The sequence below is a fragment of the Solanum stenotomum genome, chromosome 3 (assembly GCF_019186545.1).
Source record: "Solanum stenotomum isolate F172 chromosome 3, ASM1918654v1, whole genome shotgun sequence".
NCBI lineage: Eukaryota > Viridiplantae > Streptophyta > Magnoliopsida > Solanales > Solanaceae > Solanum > Solanum stenotomum.
Genome location: NC_064284.1, coordinates 59,015,125 through 59,025,164, shown reverse-complemented (window position 1 = coordinate 59,025,164; position 10,040 = coordinate 59,015,125). Strand labels below are relative to the sequence as shown.

Below are 10,040 nucleotides of genomic sequence, written 5' to 3'. Positions count from 1 at the left end.
AAAATAACCGAATGAATCGTCCTATCGATAACCCTAATGTTACTTCTACTCTGTTTATTTTTACTTAAATTTAGAAAGATATGTTTCATTTCTACCCTCACTCTTATCGCTACATTTATTTGCTATTTGAAATTGAAATTAAAAAGACAAATGGCGAATAAGTTTTTATATTAGCTCACTTATGAGCAAAATATATTATAACAATCTTTACTAATTTTATAACAATACATAAACTATACTCTCTCCGTCCCATATTAGATGGGCACTTCCAACTTTACACGGTGATTAAGAAATCATTAATACATTGGAAGACTTCACCATTTTGCCCTTTGTTTATATCAATGCACATTGAAATGAGTTACAAAAAATACACATACAATATAGGAATGGTCATATTAATTGTAGGGGGTAAACTGGAAAAGAATTAATTAATTCTATCCTAATTTAATAAGTGCTCAAATAATATGAAAAACATTTTTTTAGTAAGATTCTCATCTAATATGGGACGGAGAGAGTAACAATATAACTTTATTAATGTTGGGCCCGGGCAGCGCCCGGGCTTTCTTTACTAGTATATATATATATATATATATGTATTCAAGAATTTGGAGGATCTCTTGTCTGTTCACAGTAATTTGTGTACCACAATTGAACTTTTTTGAGTTACATTTTTGTGGGATGAGGACAATTTAGACTCTTTATATAATTCGTTGGCTTTTGAGGTAGAGTTTGATGTAATGTGATCATGATTTTTTTTTCATCATGATATTAGAGTCAATCACATTTCAAATCTATCGAAGTTGGGCTCCTGTATTAAATTGTTAATGCTTCATCTAAAGTAAAGTTATTCGCATATTTTGCTTAGAAACCTCAACCTGACCTTATACCATGGACTCAAGCAGCCCAAAGGTCATCACATGCAAAGGTGAGTGATAATCATGGAGATTGAGAGCTAGTTTTTTCTTTAATTTCAACATTATGAGAAGATTTATGCGTTATGTGTGTGCGCGTGCAGCTGCAGTAGTATGGAAGGAAGGGGAGATGATAAAGATCGAAGAGATACAAGTGGATCCACCTAAATCAAATGAAGTTCGAATTAAGATGCTCTTTGCCAGTTTGTGCCACACTGACATTCTCGCTTCCAATGGCTATCCCTATGTATGTTACTCTGTTTCCATTTCATTCTTCTCATCTTTCCTAACTAATTTGGATCCATCGTTTTGCTTATGTTGTTTTTCTTCTGTCCTCTCCAGCCTTTATTTCCTCGAGTTCTTGGACATGAAGGAGTTGGGTAGGAAAATCTTCTTTCTCCCTGTTTCATTCAATGCAAAATTACATGTACGGGTCCAGGGGAAAGGCCAGACCACAAGGGTCTACTGCATGTAACCTTACTCTGCATTTCTGCAAGAGACTGTTTGCATGACTCTGACCTGTGATGGCAACAACTTTACTAGTTATGCCATGACTCCCCTTATGCGAAACATGATCTAGTTAATTACTGCAAATTGATTTATTTAACCAATCTCGACTTATTTGAATTTGCAGCATGATAGAAAGTGTAGGAGAAAATGTGACAAATCTAAAAGAAGGAGATATAGTGATGCCACTTTACTTAGGAGAATGAAAAGAATGCCCAAATTGCAAGTCAGGGAAGTCCAATTTATGTCACAAATATCACTTGACCTTTTCTGGCCTAATGTTGGATGACACATCAAGAATGTCCATTCATGGAGGACAAGTATTATACCATAGTTTTAGTTGCTCTACTTGGTCGGAATATACAGTTATTAATGCCAACTATGTAACAAAGGTTGATCCTCAGAAGATTCCGCTCCAACATGCTAGCTTGCTTTGTTGTGGATTTACGACAGGTTATGGAATATGGAGCAACATGGAGAGAAGTTCATGTTGAAAAAGGCTCAACTGTTGCTGTACTAGGTCTTGGTGCTGTTGGACTTGGAGTGAGTACTACATTTTGACTTAGCTCGATGTTTAAATGAAACAAGATATATAATAAAATAAATTCATGATGTATGAAAAATATTGCAGGCGATTGAGGGAGCTCGAAGTCAAGGGGCATCAAAAATAATTGGAGTTAATATAAATGAATCGAAACGGGGAAAAGGAGAACGGTTTGGAATGACAGACTTCATTAACCCTAAAGAATCCAGGACATCAGTTTCCGAGATGATAAAAGATGTTACTGAAGGCTTAGGGGTTGATTATGTTTTCGAATGTACTGGGATTCCATCCATGCTTAGTGAAGCCATTGAAGCCTCAAAATTGGTAAAAATAATTCTATATTTTGTTGATAAAACAGATAAACAAACATAGACAGAAACTTATTAAGATTATATTCTTCTTGTTGATCTCAATTACTATTAGGGAATTGGGACAATTGTTGTTATTGGTGCAGGACATGGACTTACTAGGGAATTCAACTTAGTTCCCTTATTATGTGGTCGAACATTGAAAGGTTCAATCTATGGTGGAATAAGACTTCACTCAGATCTTCCTGCCATACTTCATAGATGCGCAACAAAGGTACAATTTTCGTTACCAAATTTAGTGACAGAGCCAAGATATTCATTAAAGAAGTTCAAAAATATAAAAAAGTAAGCGCACGAAGAAGTCGAACGGGTTCAACATATATGATATATACATAAAAATAATTTTAACCATATATTAACAATGAAATGTTTCGTTGAAGGGGTTCACCCAATTAATTATCATCAATTACAATCTCTACCTACCATATATAGTTGATTACATAATATTAGTATAAAATATTCTTTATTTATATTTACCATGTATAGTACTTACAATGTATAGTTTTCTTGTAACCTTATCAGGAGATAATGTCCTTTATTCTAAAGAATAGAAATCAAGGTTTTTCTCTTGTTCATATGGTATCAGAGGCTCTATGGTTTTGGTAGAAAATCAAAGAGTTTTCACTACTGACGAGTGGCTATTACCCATTTATGTTGCTCGTTTGACCAAGGATTATGTAAGGAAAAATTGGGTCACTATGCATCTTTTCGGTGATTACTTTTTCATACCTGATTTGCGTAGCACCTTGTCATTTTTCCGGTGACTATTTTCTCATATCTGATTTGTGTTGCACCATGCCAACTTTTTGATGACTACTTTCTCATATCTGATTTGTGTAGCACCGTGCCATTTTTCTGGTGATTACGTTCTCATATTCGATTTGTGTAGCAACGTGACATCTTCTAGGTGACTACTTTTTCATATTCGATTTGCGTAACACCATGCTATCTTTCCGATGACTACTTTCTTATTTGTGTAGGATTGTGCCATCATTTTGATCCTACCCATATAATTTCTCTTTTTCTATAGGGTTGTGCATCAATCCAATCCTATCTATATAATTTATATTTTCCAGTTGGATCGTGCCTTCATTTCGATCCTACCCATATAATTGTCTTTCTCTATAGGGTCGTGCCATCATTTCGACCCTAACCATATGAATCTATTAGAATGAAAAGGAAACTAACATTTTTTCTTGGCAATAACTTTATTGAAGGACTTGGTGTTCTAAAGCTTGGAGATTGCTTTCACTGTGTTTTGTTTCTCAGATGGAGAGAAAGAGAAAAAAAACATGTCTTTTGGTTTAGAGACCAAATGTTTTTAAGGTTTCTAAAGTACCTTTTCATGAAATGTATCTTTTCAATAGGTCTCCACCATACATAAGGAAATAAGAAATGAATCTATTAAATTGACCCCGTTAATAGAATTTTCTTTTAGACCCAAATATTTTAATATTGTATTACATATAAATTATGCTTCTTTAGATGACAATATATTTATGTACAAATATATTAATATATAAGTCCATAAAATACAAAAAAGTTCTTTTTGTAGACTAATATTTTTTTATATCATTTTTGCAGGAGATTCAACTAAATGAGCTTATAACTCACCAAATTTCGTTGACTGAAATCAACCAATCATTTGAGTTATTGAAAGACCCCCATTGCGTCAAGATTATTATCAATTTCTAATAAATGAAACCAATTATTAGAACATATTAATGCATAGTGAAATTATTTACCCAATATGAAATTTGGTTTAATTTATGCACCATACATTGTATGCATATGATAAGTAAATAAACATTGTATTGCTATATATAAATGTGTATGAAACAAGTGTGTAATAAACATTGCTATTGCAGGATTGATATTCAAGTATCAGAATTATAGCAAAATTTGTCCTCAAGTTATAATTTCAAGGCTTATAAATAGCCATTTTTCTCTGTAATATGAAAAATATCAAAAAGAGAGAAGGAAATTAAAGTACTATAAGAGTGCACTTGCTCCTATCTATCCCTCTCCCTTTCTTTCGTTGTTTTTTTTTTCGGTTTCCCACCCGGTGTCCGGAGCCCACATTGGAGTTTCGACTAAATCCGGATCGCGCTCTGTAGGGCAGGGCTCAAACCCGAAACCTCTGGTTAAGGGTGAAGCCCTCCACCAATGCACCACAACCCATGTTGGTCTTTCCTTGTTAATTTTGTTTAGTTCTTCACTTTTATTTTATAAAACATATTTAACAATATATGCGAGTCTGCGACTTATATTTACGTTTTATACTTTTAATATTTTTAACAAAAATTCTGACTACGCTACTGAGTATACAATATTTCATTCTCTTAAATTTTCCTCTCTTGTGTAAGGGACGTGAGAAATGATCAAGCATCTATTGGAAAGACTGGCAAAACAGTTCTAAGAAATAGTATTTTTTCAATGCTACAAAAATAAAAGTTTTTTTTTTTACGTATATAGTGATATTTAAGAATCACAAGAGATGATTATTATCCCTAATTTAATGGTATAACATATTATCAATTTATCTTAAATTAAGAGATTCTTTTTCATCCTTAAACAAAAATACAACAAAAAGAATACCAAATCTTTCTCTTTATATGTATTCAAAATATTCTTAAGAGAAAATACTTCAAATCCCCACTAAACTTGGCAGCAAACTTATTTTATTTCTTTAATTAGACGACATTTAAACACCACCATGAGATCAGCCTGTTAACTGGGTCGGGCTGAGTCAGCATAGCCCTTTAACTTTGTGTGTAACCGCTTTACCGGATCGGACTTGGTTCGCCACTAATGAGTCGGGTCGGATCGGGTTCCCTACTAATGTGTTGGGACAGTACCAGTCTAAACAATATTTTGGGAGAAACTCGTGAGCCAATACTTTCGGGCCTGATGGGTCAGTTTCGTGTTTTGGCACATCAGGCTAACGAGTCGCGTCGGATAATTTTTTTAATTTTTATAAATCACCATTTATCATTTCGAAAGTTTGAGTCAATTTACAATATAGTGTATTGTTATCTATTTAATTTTAAAATAATTATAACTATTTATGGGAATTGATTGATTTTATATATATATATATATATATATATATACACGAAAGATCTGTCTAAATTAAAGTGATAGAAATTTTATATTATATTTTGCAATTAACTATATCACATGGAAGGTTTCAACTTTTAAGTGTTAATTGAGAGGAAGTTAGAGGATTTTTTGTAGAAAACAATGAAACATAGGAACTATTTATAGAAAAAAATGCAGTGTATTATTTTTTTGTTAGAAAAAAATACGCATTTTGGCCACTTTTTCAGAAAGTGTCAATTGACCCAACGACAACTTTCTGAAAAAGTGGCCCAACGGATCAATTCCAGAATTTTTTTTAAAAAAATCATTATCAAGCTGGTGCACCATCTGACAGTCTCTTATCGGGCTGACCTTACCGAGCTATGGCCAAAAAATAATCGGATCGGCCTAGTACACTTAGCACGTGGGTTGGGTGCTGGTAACGGCCTTATCGGTTCCGAGCCCTTAACTGGTCGGTGTCACTGGGTTGAAACTAATCTGATTGGCCCAGTTGACAACCTTAACCTATAACATCAAAGTCATGTAAGCACCACATCATAGTCATATCTGCCCCACGTCATTAATTTTATTTATTTCTTTTGTTTATTCACCATTTTTTCTTTAACACTTTTTGAAATTCATTTACACTAATTAATTAATTAAAAATGTATTCTCTAGAATCAAAATTTTAAATGTGGACCTATTTATCCCCCTCCCCCCTTATCCACTTTTTTCTTCTTTGCTCATTGTTTTCCTCTTTACCATTCAATTTTTAAAAAGGAAGAAGTGATTTTACGGTCATGGCGCGGTCCCTAACCTTCTTCGATCTCTTTGCAGATCTAAGTTTCTATAGTGATACAATTGATCATGTTTGAAATTTTTCATAAAATCACCGTTTTACCCCTCCCGATATCAATCCCAAGTCATTTCTGAATGAGTTTTGAAATTGGTTTCAAGCTTTTGAGTAAAAAGTTGAGAATTATGTAAGTTTTGAATTTGAAAGGCTAAAGTTTTCAAAAGTGATTTTTGGTGTCTTTTGGAATTTTCTGTGTCGGAATGGAACTCGGTTAATTCTATTAGTTTCGAAATGTAAAAAGTTGTCTAGGAGAGTTGTCGATTTTTTATTCGGGTCTTTTTGAGGATATGAGGTCCGAAGTTGCAAAATTATAAGATTTTAGTCTTTGGGTTGACTTTGATCATTATTCGGGGTTCAGATGCTCGGATAAAATTTTTGAGAGTTTCCTTGAATTCGAGGGATGATTTTAGGGATATGTGAGATCCTGGTTGAATTTTTAAAGGTCCCGAGATTGACTTAGCCTCTTTAAGCGTTATGAATAGTTTCTTGTGACTTACACAAAACTTGGGTCAATGAGACCTCAAATTCATGTTTTGATGATTCCATTGTGTCCAGAACATCGAGTATAGTTGGTTTGCATACATGGTTTATATGTACGAGGTTCTGAATGAATTTTGAGGGTCCTTTCGATGATTTATTTTTGTTGTGCTTTGCTGGTGTCTACAGTTCTCGCTTTTGCGAAGACCAGTCGCTTAAGCGACCTTCGAAAAAACAAAGGAGGCTTCGCTTTAGAGAGAGTCCTCACTTAGGCAGGATTCACTTAAGCGAACCTGTGGTCGCTTTTGCGATGTTCTCTTAAGAAAACATGTATTCGCGTAAGCAACATCTAAGAGGATATTTGGTCTAAATTTTCGAGGTTTAACCCCCATTTGCCATCTTTGAGATTTTTAAATGTCTCGACCCAAAGTACATCCTAAGTGTAAGATGGTTTATAAGACCCCGAGAGGCCCTACACACGCCATTTGACATACATACAACTCAATATAATAGAAAATATAATAAACTAAGAAATATGTCTCATATCATAAAAGAGTGTGACATAAAAGCGAAAGTCTACTCATAGTCTTGACTAAGGCTGGCAATTGGATCGGTTTTAGGCCGGTCCGGTCCGGTTCCTGTACCGTTAAGTCCGGTACCGGTTGAATCGGTAAGGAACCGGTCTTATAGGATACCGAAACCGGTACCGAAACGGAACCCAATTTTTATCCAGTTGATCCGGTTCAGTAAGAACCGGTTCTTGTCCGGTTGACCCGGTTCAACGGTCACTTTCGATTTATTTTTTTTATAAATTGAACGTTAATTATAGCCGTTGGGCTGGGGCCCCAAAACGGCTCAAAACAGCCCCCACCCATCTCTAACCCCTTAACACTATAAATGTACGCATATTCTTTTATTTAAATCACAAATTCACAAATTATTTCATTAACATCTTATAAAATCTCTCAATTTTCAATCTCTCATAAATTCATAATTATTATTTTGTTATATTGACTTGGAGTTCGGATTTCGGAGATTTATTTGAAGTAAATCGGAAGCTTCAATTGGCATCTCTCAATTCCGGCTTTGGTTATATGTCTACTTTTACGTAGACGTTCGGTGCATTCGTTCCAACTTTAATTTTTAATTTCTTTATTAATTAAGTTATTTTATTTTTTTGTTATATTATCTTGCTTGTTTTTCATAATATTTAATTATTTTAAACTTGAACATGAATTTGGAAAGAAATAGTGGTAAAAGATGAATGTCGGAAAGAAAAAATAATAGGAGAGGAGGAAGTATTTCTAATTCTAAAAATTTTCCACCTCTATTTATAATTAATACTAATGATTATACTCATGTTGATGAAACTTCTTTTACACGAGACTCACGACCTATTGAATTTAATTCCGAAAATGAAGTAGATCATGAGACTTTAAATAGATGTTTTACTAATTTTGAGAAAGAATTAGATGAGGAAGTAGAAATAAATGACGAAGATGATGAGACCCCTACCCCTACTAGTCCGGTTGCTGAATTACCGGAACAAGATGAAGTTCCCTCTTTACCTACTTTTTCAAAGACCGTTGTATGTGTTAAAAGATCTTTAGTATGGAAATTTTTGGTACAAAATGAGGAAAAAACTACTGTTACTTGCACGAAATGTAAATTGACCATGAAACATGTAACTACGGGTACACAAGGGGGAACAGGACGACTAAGAAGGCAGTTGAGAAAGTGTAATAAAGAATTTGCTCGCCTAGATGATATAGAAAGGGCTAATAGAAATGGAATACCCATACCTAAAAATTCTATAGGAGTTGGAGGTTCTAATATGGTTCAAAGTGTATTAAATATGACTAACCCGGCTAGCCGAAGCACACATCGCACATATAGTAAAGAAAAAGATCGTAGAGAATTAGCTAAAATGGTTGCTGTTTGTGGTTTGCCTTTTTCATTTCCTTCACATCCTGGTTTTATTCAGTATATTCGAGAATTGTATAACCCAGATTATGAAGGTATTCCAAGAAGTAGAATTAAAAGTGATCTTTTTAAATATCAAAAAGAATATTGTCATTTTTTTCGTTGTTATTTGTTTATTATGATTAGGGGTGTGCATTCGTTTTTTTGGTTTGGTTTTACACTATTCGGTTTGGATTTTCGGTTTTTGGTTTTGTAAAAGTGTAGCCCAATCCGATCCAAAATAAATTTGGTTTGGTTTGGTTTTTCTCTATTCGGTTTGGCTTTTTTTGGTTTGGTTATTCGGTTATGTCAATAATTAATAACATATATAATAATATTTAATCTCTTAAATATACTTTCTAATATAAATCATAAGTAAAACTTAAAACACAATACTTATAAGTATACCTATTGTAGATGTAATTCAAACATAAAAGGGAGAAGACACAAGTACCCCAAGACTATGACCGAAATCCCAGAGACACACCTTAACTAAATTAAGGTCCTATTACCCCCTTGAACTCATTTTTTTTGTAATTTTGTACACCTTTTGACTTATGTGGCACGCCACGGACTCCACGTAGTATATATATATAATTCGGTTTTTTTTCAGTTTTTCGGTTTTTATCTTTTAAAATCCAAAACCAAACCAAAAAACCAAACAAAGTAATTTATTAATCCAAAACCAATCCGAAAAACCAAAAAACCAATCCAAATAAAATTTCGGTTTGGTTTGGTTTGGTTATTCGGTTTAATCCGAATAGTGCACACCCCTAATTATGATGATAGATTATCTATTACTTCTGATATGGACGTAGTCCTAATGGTAATGATTATTTTACAATTATTGTTCATTGGATTGACCATGAATGGAACATGCAAAAACGAATATTAGGATATAAATATGTTGAAGAAACTAAAACCGGTTCTTATATAGCAACAAAAATAAGCTCTATTTTACAATTTTATGGAATATGTGATAAAATAATGAGTGCCACTTTAGATAATGCTTCTAATAATTTAAAAGCAATTGATTATTTAAAATGTAGACTCTGTCCAATTGATAATGATTCTTTTCATATTAAGTGTGCCGCACATGTGTATAATTTGATAGTAAAAAATGGTATTTCTCAATTTGGAATTTCTTGTGAAAAAATTAGACTTGCTTATAATTGGATTTTTAAAGCTAAAATAAAAGCTAGAATTACAGAATTTAAAAATCGTTGTAAAGAATGTGGACTTGAATATAGAAAAGTTCCAAAAAAAGTATGCACCAGATGGAATTCTTTATTTCAAATGCTTCAAGTTGCTTATGTTTATCAAGAGCCGGTACA

General features: G+C 33.3%; 2 pseudogenes; both read left to right on the top strand.

Annotated features, from left to right (window-relative positions):
* The window catches only part of LOC125859856 (8-hydroxygeraniol oxidoreductase-like), a 5,768-nt pseudogene extending 1,534 nt beyond the window's left edge, over positions 1 to 4,234 (top strand).
* LOC125859104 (8-hydroxygeraniol oxidoreductase-like) overlaps positions 1 to 4,241 on the top strand; it is a 47,258-nt pseudogene extending 43,017 nt beyond the window's left edge.
* The last annotated feature ends 5,799 nt before the right edge of the window (positions 4,242 to 10,040 follow it).